The 17,303-nt window shown below is 45.5% G+C and overlaps 1 non-coding gene across 1 annotated transcript; it reads right to left on the minus strand.

Annotated features, from left to right (window-relative positions):
- TRNAN-GUU (transfer RNA asparagine (anticodon GUU)) lies at nt 1-74 on the minus strand. Its single transcript has one exon. It is a non-coding gene; the product is annotated as a tRNA-Asn (tRNA).
- Between the last annotated feature and the right edge of the window lie 17,229 nt (nt 75-17,303).

Genomic DNA, 17,303 nt, shown 5'->3' on the forward strand with positions numbered 1-17,303 from the left:
CATCCCTGGGTAGGCTCGAACCACCAACCTTTCGGTTAACAGCCGAACGCGCTAACCGATTGCGCCACAGAGACAAGCGCTTCCGACTCTACTGGGCATATAGGAAGGGCGCACTCACTGAACTTCCTTCGTTCCGTCTATTCTCAGGGCCCGCCCGGCGGGACCACTGAGCAAGGCCTTGGAAAACCAGAGAGATTAGAGAGGTGAGTCGCGCTGGTCACGTTGGACACCTGCGCGTTAGGAGATTCTGGAGCCAGAACAGCCGAATTGTCTTCGCCCGCCCTGCCCCTCCCCTGCTTCAGAAGCTTCCAGAAACTCCCCGGTCGGCGACCCAGCCCGAGCTGCATGGGGCCCCAAGGGAAGCTGAACGCCCTGTGGCCTCCGGGGATGGTTCTTCCCCTTCTTCGCGCCGCCTTCACCCATTGAAGGAGCCTGTGCCTACCCTGCCCAGTCGCTGTGGGGGCCGCTGAGGAGCTTCCGCTGCCATCTTCAGATCTTGTGTTCCTCACAGGGGCTCCACCAGGGCAGGGATGGTGGTGAGGGTCGCTCGTGGGTCCCCTCGGGGGGAGCAGGGTCTGGTACTCACCAGGGCTCACGACTAGGACTTGTCGAATGAATTGATCGTGGCCTTTAGCTTTTAGTCCTTTGAAGAGCCCTGAGGGCGGAAATCAACAGATTTTTTTCCATGGGGAAGTTCCTTTTACAAAGCGTTGATTTCTCAGCACCCCGCAGGGCGGGCAACTGGCAGGGCCTCCGTCGCACCTTCTGCGCGGTGGAGCCGCGGGGGCCCAGCTGGGCGGTTGTCCCGCCGTCGGGCCGTAGGGCGAGAGCAGGTAAAGGGAAAAGCAAAAGCTGGGAAAGAAGACGGGGAGCGGTGGACCAGACATCCAGACCTCCTGAAAGGCTCGTGAAGAGGCACAGGCGGGATCTTCTGGAAGTGAGAATTGTTTTTGTTTGTTTGTTTATTGTAGCAGAATGGGGAAATGGAGAGAGAACCTGAAAGAGTCCCAAACTCGAGGACCTATTGCTCCCCAAGAATAATATCTTCCAGAAGAACCAGACAGAAAACTAGGCGTCTGGGAACCCTGAAATCCTTGGAGGAGTAGCATCATCATGACCCTCTCTGTTCCTTCTGGCAAAGGACTTGCCTCCATTGTTTGTTTGTTCAATTCTCTGTCTGTTAAATAAATAAAACCCTTTTCATATATCTTTAGACTTACGTTGGTTTTATTATTTTATGATTACAAATAATGCTGCAGTCATCATTCTTGTACACTCTCAATGGCCACTGGTGTATTCCTATAGGGTGGAGGCCTGGAGAGTAGTTGTTCCAGCATAGTGTTTCCATAGCTTTTATTTCATTCCGTTTTCTTTCCTTTGTTACTTTATTAGCTATAACCGTTTTCTTATTTCAGAGGCTGCTTTAGGGTTTCTGGGATACATCTTTAATTTATCATAGTCTGCTTTCTAGTGTCATTATACCTCCCTTTCTGGCCTTTATCCTAGTGTTATGTAATTTTACTTTATGCACTATAAGCTTTGTGATTCATTATTACTTTTATTTATTACGTCAAATATTTTTTGGAAGACTTAAATTATAAGAAAATGTGTAGTACATGCTTTCTAAATGCCATTTCCAATATTCGTTTCTTTGCGTAGGTCCACATTTTTATCTGGTATCCTTTTGCTTCTGCCAGGAGGAGTCTTAAGATTTCTTGTAGTGTGGGTTGGTGAATTCTTTTAGCTTTCGTATGTTTTTCAATGTCCTTATTTCACTCACAGTTTTGAAATTTTATTTTTGCATAGAATTCTAGATTAACTTTTTTTCTCTAGGTACTTTAAAAATGTTGCCATTTATGAAGCATTGTCATTTAAAATATCACCTTTCTTTCCCATGTTTGTAAATATGGCGTAAAGCCGGTTTCTTGTGCTGGTTATACAATTTTCAGAATGTGTATTTAAATTTAAAATATTAAATTGTACTAAAAACCAAAAAATATTAATCATGAATGTCCTAGATTCATCTTAAGTTCCAACAGTGCACTGAAAATGTGCCCAACCTGAGGGTCAATCCTACCCGCTGATGTGGAATTTGCGTTTGTGAGAGCCTAGTGATTTTCCTCACATCTGAATGTCTTCATTGCAAAAGGAAACGTTTTTCTTTGCAAAAATACTTTAAAATATTCTGACTTCAATTAAGTGCATTAAAAACAAATTTCTCAGTTGCATCCCTGAAATCCATCGAAAGCCCGGGAGAGAAAATCAAGTGCTTCAGGATCAAGAGCTAAACGGGGGAGGACAAAGCGTGGCTTCTTCACCAGGAGTCAAGCCAAAGTCAACTGATTTGGTCTCCAATGGAGAGCGCAACTCGGTTCACCAGTGACGTGAGGATGTGGCCCAGAGGAGGCGGACTTTCTCTTCATGGTGCCTTCAGATAGGAAATCTAGGATTTTCTTTCTTTCCCTTTGATCTACTTCCAACTCTCCCTTTCTATTTCTTCAAGACCTTTTTCGGATCCCTGGCTGCTAAGGACCTAAGGGGCCAGTGCCCTTCCCTACCGGTCCCTCCTTCACTGGGTGTCTTCAGAGCCCAAACTCACCTGGAACATTCCTGCCCGCTTCAGACAGTTAGAGGACCAAGGAGGGCGGCGGGTGTGGTGGGAACCACAGAGTCATGCGCACCTGCGCCCATGGGCTCCCAGCAAATTGAATAAATGCCCCCTGAAGCTTCTCTGCAGGTCAGAGGGAAGGGGAGGGTGGCTGCCGACCTGGCGGGAGAAACTTCAAGAAGCGTCGGGATGACCTGGCCCTGCCCCTGGGCCTTGAAGACAGGCCTGGCCAGGCTGATTTTGACGGGTAGGCCCAAAGAAAAGGTTCGAGGGCTGCCTAAACCCCGACCCCAAGATTAAGGCTCTTAAATGTCTGACGGTTTTGAGAATCGTCAGTAGAATCGATCCTGCCTGTATCAGGAGACTCCTTTGCCAAAATTCAGAGACCAAGAAAGAGAAAGATTGGGCAGATCAAAATCTGTAATTAACCAAACAGGAAACATGAGTTTTCTGACAAATTGGATGTGTGCTGTGAGAAAAAGACTAGCCTCAAGGAGAACCTGGTTTTTGAATTTAGGGAATTTAGGGAATTAGGGAATTAGGTTTTTGAATTTAGGGAATTTAGGGAATTAGGGAATTTAGGGAAGAATGGAGTTGCCACCAACAACGGTGCTTTGAGATGGCAGGTGCATCAGGCTGTAGATGTGAAGGAATTAAAAATATTTTACCCCAAAATACATTTCTTTGACATATTTTAAGATGTCTGTTCAGAAAGCCAGCTGTAGAAGTAGCCCTGCAAAGTTGTCTTTTGTAGAGGTGATTTGCATCTGTAGGGAATCTGCATTGATACAGCCAAGTCTTTCCTTGCCCGGATCTAGGAAAGATTAACTGAGAGTCTGACACCTGTAAAGGTCTGAAAGAAACTTTTAGCGTTTATTCTCTCTGAGAGCTGCTACCTGTAAGGTTTCATTTACATATTAAGACCACCTTTGCTAGCCGAGCCTCATTTTCTCTCCCTCCCATGACTTATCTTGCCCACAATAATTGGATATACCTCTGACTCTGATTGCACCTGGTTTTGGCCATGCTTTGAGCCCTCATTCATTCTGTTACCTTGAGATGGTATATAAGCTTCTACATCCCATTGTGGGTAGGGGAGGGTAATCACTCTGTGACTCTCCCCATGTACATGTTAATACATTTTCTTCCTTTTCTCCAATTAATCTGCCTTTTGTGACTTGATTTTTGAGTGAAACTTCAGAGGGTTAAGAGGGAGGGTTTCCATTGGCCCCTACAGTTTTGGAGCTGTAAGCAGGATAGGAAAGCTCTGCTCTTCTGGAAGCTGCAGTGAAGAACCCAGAATCTGATCAGCTGTCATAAGTGTAAGAGTTTTTTTACCAGCCAGGCTCCCGGCCTCCTTCTCTGTGTGGAATCTCATCAAGTGGACAGTAAAAATCATTGTTTCTTTCTTTTCCCTCTCCAAAATCTTGATTAATTGGAGAAAAAGATTTGTGTGACTAGTCTTGGGTGTAGTGACTCTGGTGTGCTTTTTGGTAGTTTGTGTACCAATTCCTATTGTTTAATCCCTTTCTTCCCAGAAATTGTCTGTTCCTTTGTCTTTGTCTCTATGTGTTATTCTGTCATAAAAGGGGGTACTGGTTGAGGTTCCTTCTCATCTTATTTTATGTCCTTGAGAGCTTGACTTGTGACCAAGTGGGAGTGCTTTCTCTTGGTTTCCACTATCTGGAAAGAGGCGGTAACTTTCAGGTCATACTAGGAGGCCTGTCTGAAAATGGCTGGGAACCCCAGCACCCTTTTTGTTCTGACCATGTCAAGATCTTGGGGTTTGTCTTAAGAAGTCCCATCCCTTTGAGGCTTTTGTCATCTCAACTCTTGTTTCCTGGTTCGTTCTAGGAAAGCTCAATCCCAAGATGGCCTACCTGGTATTGTAGATTCACAGGTCTGTGACTGGAAGCCCCCACAAATTTGTGGGTTACTGGAGGCAAACATCATCCTTACCCATCTGTGGTCTAGTCCTTGCATTGAACTTTTTTCTTGCAGGGGAATCTTTGGGATTGCCTCTTCTATGCCCTTCCCAGGAAGTTAACCTGGAAAATGACATCCTGGGCTTTCCACAAAGGGGCTATTTGGTTGAATTGCTATTGCAATAATTACACCATTGGAAATTCGAATTGGCAATGGCCTGAAGATGGATCCCTTAAACTAGACACCTGAATTTAAAAAAAAAGATTTTAGAGATCTCTTATTTTAACAGTTGATAGGAAGATCAAATTAAAACAAACACACATAGTAGTGTCATGGCTACTCTTAAAAACTCTCTTGACAATATTATGTGTGTTGTGTAGGGAAAAAAATTCTCTTGACTAAATTAAAGAGCAAAATTTGATCCAAAACAAAGTTAAAATTCTTCATAAGCTGAAACTGCCTGCTCCGGATCCCTTCCAGGAGTCACAGTAAAGTCTGTTCTACCTTGAAGTTCGGTACTGAACTTCTGTGATTTGCTGCCATAGCCTGGGTTCCGTTTCCCGTCAGGAACCCAGTTTATTTTGGCTTGATATTTCTGTGACTTTGGACTTTTTGGAATACCCATTTATTGATCCTTTTCCCTTTCATGGGCAGCTTTTGTTTGTTTGTTTGTTTGTTTATTAAGATGGAGTCTCACTCTATCACCCAGGCTGGAGTGCAGTGGTGAGATCTTGGCTTACTGCAACCTCCGACTCCCAGGTTCAAGTGATTCTCCCACCTCAGTCTCTCAAGTAGCTGGGATTACAGTCACCCACCACCAAGCCTGGCTAATTTTTGTATTTTTAATAGAGACAGGGTTTTGCCATGTTGGCCAGGCTGGTCTTGAGCTCCTGACCTCAAGTGATCCGCCTGCCTCGGCCACCCAAAGTGTTGGGATTATAGATATGAGCCACCCCTCCAGATTGTTGGCAGCTTTTGATTTCCTGTCCTTCCGGCTTCCATTTTCTGATGAGAAATCTGTTGATAATCTTATTAAAGATTTCTTGCATGTGACCAGTTGCTTTTCTCTTACCAGTTTAAAGATTCTCTGTCTTTGACTTTTGAAAGTTTGATTATAATGTGTTTTGGTGTAGTTCTCTTTATCTTACTTGGAGTTTGTTAGGCTACTGTGTTTGTATTCATGTCTTTCATCAAATTTGGGAAGTTTTCAGCTATTATTTCTTCAAATATTCTCTTTTGCCCTTCTCTCCCTCTTCTTTAGAAATTCCACAATGCGAGGCTGGGAGCGGTAGCTCATGCCTGTAATCCCAGCATTTTGGGAGGCTGAGGCGTGAGGATCACCTGAGGTCAGGAGTATGAGTCCAGCCTGACCAACATGGAGAAACCCCGTCTCTACTAAAAATACAAAATTAGCCAGGCATGGTGGTGCATGCCTGCCATCCCAGCTACTTGGAAGGCTGAGGTGGGAGAACTGCTTGAAACCGGGAGGCAGAGGTTGCAGTGAGCTGAGATCGCACCATTGCATTCCAGTCTGGGCAGCAAAAATGAAGCCCCATTCCCCCTCCCACCCCCCCACCAAAACAACAACAACAAAAAAGAAATTCCACAATGCATATGTTGGTCCACTTGATGGTCACTTAGGCTCTGTTCACTTTTCTTTTTTTTTTCTTTTTTTTTTTATTAAGTATTTATTGATGATTCTTGGGTGTTTCTCGGAGAGGGGGATATGGCAGGGTCATCGGATGATAGTGGAGAGAAGGTCAGGAGATAAACACATGAACAAAGGTCTCTGGTTTTCCTAGGCAGAGGTCCCTGCGGCCTTCTGCAGTGTTTGTGTCCCTGGGTACTTGAGATTAGGGAGTGGTGATGGCTCTTAAAGTGAATGCTGCCTTCAAGCATCTGTTTAACAAGCACATCTTGCACTGCCCTTAATCCATTTAACCCTGAGTTGACACAGTACATGTTTCAGAGAGCACGGGGCTGGGGGAAAGGCCATAGATCAACAGCATCCCAAGGCAGAAGAATTTCTCCTAGACAGAACAAAATGGAGTCTCCTATGCCCACCTCTTTCTACAGAGACACAGCAACAATATGATCTCTCCTTTCTTTTTCCCACACTTCCCCACCTTCTTTTCAACAAAACCACCATCGTCCTTATGGCCCGCACCCGATGGTCGCTGTCTCTTAGGAGCTGTTGGGTACACCTCCCAGACAGGGCGGCCGGGCAGAGGCGCTCCTCACCTCCCAGACGATGGGTGGCCAGGTGGAGGCGCTCCTCACTTCCCAGACAGGGCAGCCGGGCAGAGGCCCTCCTCACTTCCCAGATGGGGCGGCCGGGCAGAGGTGATCCTCACTTCCCAGACAGGGCGGCCGGGCAGAGGCGCTCCTCACTTCCCAGACGGGGTGGCCGGGCAGAGGGGCTCCTCACATCCCAGACGATGGGTGGCCAGGCAGAGAGGCTCCTCACTTCCTAGACGGGGTGGCGGCGGGGCAGAGGCTGCAATCTTAGCACTTTAGGAGGCCAAGGCAGGCGGTTGGGAGGTGGAGGTTGTAGCGAGCCGAAATCACGCCACTGCACTCCAGCCTGAGCAACATTGAGCACTGAGTGAGCGAGACTCCGTCTGCAATCCCAGCACCTCGGGAGGGCGAGGCTGGCAGATCACTCGAGGCCAGGAGCTGGAGACCAGCCCGGTCAACAGGGTGAAACCCCGTCTCCACCAAAAACACAAAAACCAGTCAGGTGTGGCGGCGTGCGCCTGCAATCCCAGGCACTCGGCAGGCAGAGGCAGGAGAATCACAGGAGCCCGAACAGGAGCCCGAGGCAGGGAGGTTGCAGTGAGCCGAGATCACCGCAGTGCAGTCCAGCTTTGGCAACAGAGGGAGACCGAAGGAGAGGGAAGAGGGGAGAGGGAAGAGGGGAGAGGGAAGAGGGGAGAGGGGAGAGGGGAGAGGGAAGAGGGGAGAGGGGAGAGGGGAGAGGGGAGAGGGGAGAGGGGAGAGGGAGCATCCAGGGGGTCTTAAGACAGCAATCAGGCTCTGTTCACTTTTCTTCAATCTTTTTTTATTTCTGTTCCTCAGACTGGATGATTTCCATTGCCTTATCTTCAGGTTCACTGATTGTTTCTTCTGCCTGCTCAGCTTTCTTCAAATTTGACTTTGAATCCAACCAGTTAATTTTTTACCAAAGCAGCAAATATTTCGGAAAAGCCTCCTTCACATTGCAGCCATTGGACATGATAATACATGTGATGTGCTGCCATTTGTTGAGAATCATGTGAAAATTAAGCTTCTGCCTCATCACAGTAAAGTTCCAGCCCTGAGTCCCCACAGTTTTCTCCCTAGGCTAAGATAGAAAGGAAGAACATGAAATGTGCAGAAAGCATTCTCTTAAGCAAACATATATAACTTGCCTAAATTGTAATTATTTCCTGGAACAGGATGCACCTCTAACTTCTACAGGCAGATCATAGATTCCATTGTCCAGCTGTATAATGAATTCTTCTTCTCAGAGAAGAATATGAGAGACTCCCCCAGGCTTGCCTGAATCAAATTTCCAGAAGTAAGCAGTGAAAGGCCACAATATGAAGTCACTGTCTGATGAGTTCCTTCTCTTGTCACACCCCACAGTAGAAACAAGAGAGGATGGGGAGGCCAGAGCTGCTCAAAGCCTTATAACCCACAATTCTCATAGTTATTCTCAACTTAGAGAGGACTGCTTTCTAGATGCTCCCCCTCCAGGCCCACAGACTGCCAGGCTCCAGGAATAAGTAGCTCTGAGAAATATACTATTTAGCTGCAAGCCACACTCCACTATTGCAAATTGGAGAAAAGAAGGACAAACTAAAAAGGTGAAAAGATTTAAGAGAACAACATGGTGCAACCCCATCTGTACTAAAAATACAAAAATTAGCCAGGCATGATGGCATGTGCCTATAGGCCCAGGTACTCAGGAGGCTGAGAGAGGAGAGTCATTTGAACCCAGGAGGTGGGGGTTGCAGTGAGCCAAGAATGTGCCACTACACACTAGCCTGGGTGACAGAGCAAGACTCCATCTCAAAAAAAAAAAAAGAAAACAGAAAGAAAGAAAGAAAAGATTTAAGAGAACAATTATTTTAATTGAATACATTTTGTCAAGATTAAATCAACTTTCCCTAGAGTACTGAAAGAATAAGCAATCATAATTTAGATTCTAAGTTACTGGCCTTTGAGAAAATGTGAAAACAAAAAGGTGCCATAAGCCAAAAAAGGAGCAAAAGTCCTAATTTTCAAACTGATGAAAATAAAGTACTAAAAAATTGAAATCATCATAGTTCATCTTGGTTCTTGGCAAATACAAATGTATTGATTCAAACTATAATATCTTAGCTACCCTATTGTGCGTAGCTCTTACCACTGAGCAGAAAAACCAAACCCAAACAAAAGTGCGTTCAAGTTGGCAAAAATGTTTACAAATCTGCAAAATCTCTTCAGCCTATCCCTTAAACCCCAGACTTGGTATTTACTAAGTTCTGCTGTGTACAATACCCACCTTAATATCCATTCTTGCACAAGTTCTGTTAGGTATAAGCCAAGATGACATGAGATTTTTTTTTTTACCCTCTCATGCCTATGTTTGTTTTTGATTCTGAAGACCCTTCTGAGTAAGGACTATCCTCAGACTACTGGAGTCACTTAGTCACAAGCTTGCCTGAGGCTCAGAGCTGGCAATACCTGGGAGTTTATGTCAATTCCACAGCACCCAGCAACCCTGCCTGCAAAATATTGACCCATGATTGACAGGTGCAGGTGCATGAAAGCCCAGCTCCTTGACTTGAGGGGCAACTTTGTGGTGATTTAGCTTTGGGAAAAGGGAAACCAGAGGCCAACTTTGTAAAAATGCAGACAGATAAATAGAAAGAAATCTTTGCCTTGGAAGTCCAGTTGAGAAAGAGAGTGATTTACTTGAGACTCTGAAAACACAGACTAAAATCTTTACTTTCTCATGGGAAAGAAGCCTATGGTGAAAGAGAAACAAAGAGAAAGGTAGGAAATAGGGTAGGTCTACTCAGTAGCTTCAAACCACTTTGTCATATTATAAAGCCTGGTGAGGTTTTAACTAACACAAGCGCCTGGACTCTACACATAGAGATTCTGATTGAAATGCTTCCAGGTGGGTGGAAGCCACTAGTAGTCTTAAAAAGCTCCCAAGTAATTTTACCATGTGGCTAGAGATGAAAAGGACAATCTATACGAGAATCTCAAGTAACCAGTATTGAAGAGCCCCAAATGTGCAGCTACCTCATAGAAAAGGCTTAACACCACCCATTGATGGAATTTGCCTTCCTCTCTCCATGGTCTTGTCTGCATAGCATGGAAAATAGAGAAGAGATAAAGAGGTAGATGGAGAGATTGAGCCTGTAATTTGCCTGTGTAGAGCAGTTTCTCAAACTTTTCTGATCACAAGATGCAGTGAGAAATATACAATTATTTGTGATCAGTTTTTTTTTTGTTTTGTTTTGTTTTGTTTTGTTTTGAGATGGAGTCTTCCTCTGTTGCCCAGGCTGGAGTGCACTGGCATGATCTCAACTCACTGCAAGCTCCACCCTCCTGGGTTCACACCATTCCCCTGCCTTAGTATCCTGAGTTGCTGGGACTACAGGCACCCACCACCATGCCCAGCTAATTTTGTTTGTTTGTTTGTTTGTTTAGTGGAGATGGGGTTTCACCGTGTTAGCCAGGATGGTCTCAATCTCCTGACCTCGTGATCCACCCACCTCAGCCTCCCAAAATGCTGGGATTACAGGCATGAGCCACTGCGACTGGCCTGTGATCAGCTTTTTAAAAATCTTTTACTATGTGTAATCCACCCTACCTGGAATTTAAATAAAGCCTATAGTAGTAAACAGTCCACTTTATTGATTTCACAACCCCCAAGTGGTTCAGAATTGCAATTAGAACATTTTTACTTTTGGCCAGGTGTGGTGTCTGGTGCCTGTAATCACAGATCTTTGGGAGGATCACTTGAGGCCAGAAGTTTGAGACCAGCCTGACCAACATGGAGGAACCCTGTCTCTACTAAACATACAAAAAAAAAAAATTAGCTGGGCATGGTGGTGCATGCCTGTAATCACCCCTACTCGGGAGGCTGAGGCAGGAGAATTGCTTGAACCCCAGGGGGTGGAGGTTGTGGTGAGTCGAGATTGCACCATTGCACTCCAGCCTGGGAAACAAGAGTGAAACTGTCTAAAAAAAAAAAAGAAAATAAATAAATTTTTCCTTTTGCTCAGCCTTTTTGTCAAGCAAATTCCCAAAAGAACATTTACTATAAACATCTTTCTGTGAATCCTTATTTCTGTCCCAGACACCATGACCCAATAATCTCTAGAGCCTGTTAGTGTTCTCCAGATTGAAGCCTTCCCTCTAACTGCTCCTAAACTCTGTGATGTAGTGGAAAATGTTTGAGGTCTCAATTCTCATCCCAGGTTTTTCACCTACAGATCATACGGCCTTAGCCTCTTGACACCATTGTCTGCTCACGGCCAAAGATGGAACTGTACTTGGGTGGTATCTGAGCACCCTGTTGGCTTTGATGTTCTAGGGCTTTTCCCTTGGCACCACTCTCTTATTTAAAAGGAATAGGATGTGGACTTAGGAGGGTTATTTCTCTGCAAACTATCCTCTCTTTCTTATGACAAGCTATTTCTGAATGTGCATATTTGAGGCTACGAAAATCCCTTCCTGGGAGGTTGAAAGACCCTTATTTCTCTCCAGAGGAGTATTATGGAGAGTCAATTGATGCTGAGGAGGTGGTAGAGACCTAGCTAACTCATCTGCAGTGGCTTTGAGCAAGGCTTTTAGAATCATAAGGTGGGTGGGGTCCTGTGTCCTACACCACAGGCCAGCTAGTTCATTTCAGGAAACTTTTTTTTCAATCTATTATTACTATCTTCTTCTAGACTGTAGTTCACTACTGGAGATTATCCACTTAGTTGCACTCAGTTTGCACCTGGCCTGTATCACCACTCAGCTCTCACTCCAGCCTCAGGTATCAGCAAGACCTCACCAAAGATTATTCTTTAGTTGTATGTGTGTGTGTTTTTGTTTGTTTCAGGTAACAACTAATGTTGGAACTATGAAAAGCTCTTCTCTACTTTTAACAAAGCTTAGTTACAAACAGATCCCCAGTTGATGAGAAAAACTAATACAACAGAACAATTGAAAGTCCAAATCTGCAAGCTCATCTCTGAGAACCGAATTTCACAGCCACTCCAGATTTGTACTCCAAATGGATAGTTTGATCATAGAAATCACATCCCTTCCATCTGCAAATGTGATGACTGCCCAAGAGACAATGATGCCTAGATTCATAGATAATCCCCTTTCCCCCATCCTATATATAACTGGAGTCAATAGCAGCTGGAGGAAAATGGAAAGAACTTGGAATCAAGATTAAGTTAGAATAACACTGCTGTAGACAGTTTATCAGCTCTTCAGCATATGTCCGTTTTCCTTGAAGCATGAGCCTTTAGAAACCTCTGACAATAAAGCTTATTTTACACCCATTCCCTTGCTCATGATTTTTTCATACAAATCACAATTATGAAACTTTCTTGCTCCAGCTAAAAGCAGGAAACTCAATCATGAATGTGTTCACTACATGTATCCCACAGAATGATAGCAACCAGTCTGAATGCATCACTTGATTCCAAAATTCAATGTTAGCACTCAGTGGTGCAACTACATGTATCTCCAACTCTGGAAGCCACAGGCAAGATATTCCTGTTTCCTTGCACGGAAACGGATCTATAAGCGGGCGGCAGTCTCACACATGTACATTCCTGGGAAACCCGAGGAAACAATGATGGTGACGCAGGGCAGGGAAGCCCCAAACCTGAAAGAGTTTTGCTAATGTCACGATTGGCTTTCTGTTATTCGAAGACTGAGATCTCCATGAGGAGTGAAGATAGGTAAGGCTGAGGCATGACCTCACTGGGTCACCTTAGCTGTGAAGGGAGGTCAGTTGTCACCTTGCAAACCTTTCGGTAATCCAAATCTTGGAATGATTTCTTTAAGAATTTAGACACTTCCAATACTTTTCCTGTCCTCATGGGGAAAGCTTCTATCCACCTGGTGAAAGTGTCTATAAATACTAGCAAATCTTGTAGTCCCCTGTAAGGTGGCATGTGGGTTAAATCTGTCTGCCAGTCTTCGCCATGATATGTTCCTTGGTGTTTTACAGGTTTAAGCAGGGATTGGGATATGGGGTGGCTCCCTGAGTGGTAACCCTTTTTATAGTTTGGAACAGTCCCTTCCCCAAGAATATTTAGGAAACTAATTTGAATGGAAAATCCTGTCCCAAATGTGAGGAATCATGAAAATGTTTAATTATTTCCCATTTGTCAGCCTCAGGAATAGAGTTTGTTCTTTTCTAACAACCATCCAGCAGGGTCTCACTGGAAGCCTTTTACTCAGTTCCTTTAATTTCCTTAGGGGTATAGTATGGTGTTACTGACATGGATGGAGTACCTGGTAGTAGCACAGCAGCTTGAAATACCAGGGTTTCCTTAGCTGTGGACTTAGCTGCTCTTTCCACCAGGGAATTTCCTCTAATAATAAAAGTGTCTCCCTTCTGGTGTCCCCTGCAGTGAATAATTGTTATTTCTTTGGGAGTTGGACAGCATCTAAAAGTACCAAGATCTGAGTAAAGTTGTATGGGGGATCCTTTGGCTCTTGATAGTCCCCTTTCCTTCCCTATGGCTGCATGAGCATGGAGCACCAGGAACCCATATTTAGAGTCAGTCAACACAATGACTCTTGAGGTTTTTGGGTTTTTTTTCTTCTGTTTTTGAAATGGAGTCTTGCTCTGTCGCCCAGGCTGGAGTGCAGTGGCATGATCTCAGCTCATTGCAAACTCTGCCTCTCAGGTTCAAGGGATTCTCGTGCCCCAGCCTCTCCAGTAGCTGGGATTACAGATGCCCACCACCACACCTGGCTAATTTTTGTATTTTTAGGAGAGATGGGGTTTCGCCATGTTGGCTAGGCCGGTCTCGGTCTCCCAACTTCAGGTGATCCACCCACCTCGGCCTCCCAATGTGCTGGGATTACAGGCATGAGCCACTGTGCCCAGCTTAAGTCTTTTCGTAGTTGGAAGGCCCTAATTAGAGCAGCTAATTCTGCTTTCTGAGAAGAAGTCTGAGAAGGTAAACCCTTGGCCTCAGTGACTTCTTGTTGGCTAAACTTCCTTTCTTCCTCCCTCATGAATATAGCTATTTCCATCTCTAAACCACTCAACATTGGGGTAGACAAGAGCTTGTCTTCAAGGTTGGGCCTTCTAGAGTAAAGCTCTTCCGTGGTTTTCACACAGGAGTCAATGAGTTGCAGATCTGTTTCTTGAGACATGAGGTCCAGCAACAGAGTAGCAGGGTTTAAAAATCAGCATACTTTCAGGGTAACATCTGGGGTGTCAAGCAGAAGGGTCTGATATTTAAGTAACTGGCCACCTGTTAGCCATTGGTGTACTTTTGCCTCTAGGACCCTCTGTACTGTACTTCATGGGGTGGCAGGGGATGGGGGTGGGGTAGTATGGCATCTAATTGTTGTCCCAAGGTAAACTTACTGGTTTCTTCTAACAATAGAGTGACAGTAGCCACAGATCTCAAGCTTCCTGGTCACCCAGCTGCCACCTGGTCTAGCTGTCTAGAGAAATAAGCCACTGGTCCAAAGGAATTCCTCATCCTTTGAGTTAGAACATCCAAAGCTGTCCCTTGTTATTCATCCACATAGAGGGTAAAAGGTTTTTCTAAGTTCGAGAGTCCTGAGGCAAGGGATGTCTCTGGCTTTTCTTTTAAGGCTAAGAATGGCTTTTGACAGGTTCCAAGCTCCGCCTCCTGGGTTCACACCATTCTCCCACCTCAGTCTCCTGAGTAGCTGGGATTATAGGTGCCCGCCACCACGGCCAGCTAATTTTTTGTATCTTTAGTAGAGACGGGGTTTCACCATGTTAGCCAGGATGGTCTCGATCTCCTGACTTCCTGATCCGCCCGCCTCAGCCTCCCAAAGTGCTGGGATTACAGGCATGAGCCACCTCACCTGGCCAACAATTCTTTTTTTTAAATGAACAGAGCATCAGTGAATGATAGTGCAAGTTGAAGACACCTAATAGACAAGTTAAAGGAGTCCTCCAGGCAGAAGGAAACTGACACCAGATGAAAATCTGGATGAAAAAGACAAGACACTAGAAATGACATCTACATAGGCAAATATATAATTTTAACATCTGACTGTTTAGCCGGGCACGATGGCTCATGACTGTAATTCCGGCACTTTGGGAGGCCGAGGCAGGCGGATCACTTGAGGTCAGGAGTTCGAGACCAGCCTGGCCAATATGGTGAACCTTCCTCTCTACTAAAAATTCAAAAATTAGTCAGATGTGGTGGCCCAAGCCTGTAATCTCTGCTACTCAGTATTCTGAGTCAGGAGAATCGCTGGAACCTGGAAAGCAGAGGTTGCAGTGAGCCAAGACTGTGCCACTGCACTCCAGCCTGTCTGATAGAATAAGACTCGTCTTAAAATTACCACCACCACCACCAACAAAAAAAACCAAAAACAAACAAACAAACAAAAACACATCTGACTCTTGAAACAAAAGTAATAGAGATGGATTGTAAGGTTTATAACAGGTGTAAAGTAAAATGCATGACAATAGCATAAAGGCAGGGAGAGGAGTTATGTGAAGAGGTATGATGCCACTTGAAGACAGACCGTGATGGGTTAATTTTTGTGGAAAGCAAGGCAGAATTTTTGAAGTTTGTTTCTTCAAATACTTTCAGTTTCCCACACACACAACCTAGATTGTTATGCTGAGATCTTATTTTCTAGGAGGCTTGGAGGGGGACCTTTTGCTTTGTGTCCTCATGAGATGCAAAAGACACAAGGGAACAGTCTTTCACTTTTCAATACAGTGATAAGTCTGAGGAGATAGATACGACTGCAATTTTTGTTTTTAATGAGATGGGATTCTCACTGGTCTTGAACTTCTGAGCTCAGTGGAGGCTTCCCCTACTTCGGCCTATCAAAGTGTTAGGATTAATAGGCGTGAGGCACTGTGCCTGGCTACAACCACCAACATTTAAAATCACCTCCCTCGGTGGGCTCGAACCACCAACCTTCCGGTTAAGAGCAGAATGCGCTAACCAATTGCGCCACAGAGACAACATCAACTGCTTGCATTCATCTCTATATAGATTAAGCAATCACTAAACCCTAGGGGTTGCCATTCGCTTTCTGCAGGACAACTGTGCAGACTACAAAGCTTCAGAAAACCGGAGAGGCTGAGTCGACTAATCGTGTTGTTGCTCGTTAGAAACGCGTGCATTGCGTGACTCTGAAGCCAGCAGGGCGGCCGAATGGCCTTCACCTTGCGTTGACCCTCGCCTGCTTCAGAAGCCAGTGCCTCTGGAAATGCCTGGATCTGCGACCCCAGCCTGAGCCAAGTAGGGCCCAAGGGAAGCCGAACTCCCCGACGGCTCTCATGGTAGCTCTTTCTGTTTTTTTTTGCGCCGCCTTCAGGCAATCATCTGCTCCGCTTGCTCTCCCTACACTCAACTGGGCTTCAGTAGACGGGGTCGGTGGGGCGGGAGCGGGAAAGAGGCAGGGGAGTCAAAAGGGAAAACGTGAAAAGGAGGAGGGAGAAGCAGGGGAGACCAGGACGACACAATGGGACAGCCCAGGATGCCCGTGCAGAGGGCACCGGCTGGATGCAGAGAAGATGGGACATGTATCAGAATGGAGAGGGGGAAACGGGGAGAAGATGTGAGAGAAAATCACAAGAACCTGTAGCTGCCCAAGAATGAAGTAAAAATCGCATAATGTCTTTACATTAATAAAAACAAATCGGGGGACCAGGCGCGGTGGCTCACGCCTGTAATCCCAGCACTTTGGGAGGCCGAGGTGAGTGGATCACTCACTTGAAGTCAGGAGTTCGAGACTAGCGGGGCCAACATGGTGAAAGCCCGTCTCTACTACAAATACAAAAATTAGCTGGGCTTGGTGGCGCACGCTTGTAGTCTCGGCTACTCAGGAGGCTGAGGCAGGAGTATCGCTTGAACCTGAGAGGCGGAGGTAGCAGGGAGCCGAGATCGTGCCACTGCACTCCAGCCTGGGCGACAAAGCGAAATTCTATCTCTCAAAAATATATATAAATAAATAAAAGAGGGGTGGGGAAGCGAAACGACGGGCAGTAGGTGTGGGGCGCCTTGGGATTCTATACTGGTTAGTAGTCTGCGTTGTGCCTGCAGCAACCTCTGTTCTAATCCGAATCCTGGTACAGTCAGACTCTATCTTGGACCCACTGGGGCGAACCCATGTGTCTTTTGGTTTGCTTTTCATTCCTGCACCAGATGCGACCTTTATCTGCAGCCAGAAAGCCGGAAAGCAGGGTTTACCGCTGGCCCCACAGCGCCATACTGTCTGGGGAAAAGAAGGAAACCCAAGAGTACACAAACAACGGCCCAAAGAGAAACCTTCCAAGTGCTCTATGCCTCACCGTTTAGCAGAAAATATCAAGCAACTCTCAACCTAGCTGGCCTGTAGCTTCCACGAATGAAATAATGTATTTATTGCCGTCTTTCTGGTTGAGATATTTCAAATATTTGGTGGAGCTTTTAATGAGAGAGAGAGACACTCTCGAGTGTGGAAGAAAAAATGAGGGGATGTGAAGATGAGGCGACTTTAGGACAGAAAAAAAAGAGACAAGGCAGCCATGTAAACGTTTTCGGGTGGGCGTGAGGGG

This window comes from Pongo abelii, chromosome 1, assembly GCF_028885655.2.
Source record: "Pongo abelii isolate AG06213 chromosome 1, NHGRI_mPonAbe1-v2.0_pri, whole genome shotgun sequence".
Lineage (NCBI taxonomy): Eukaryota > Metazoa > Chordata > Mammalia > Primates > Hominidae > Pongo > Pongo abelii.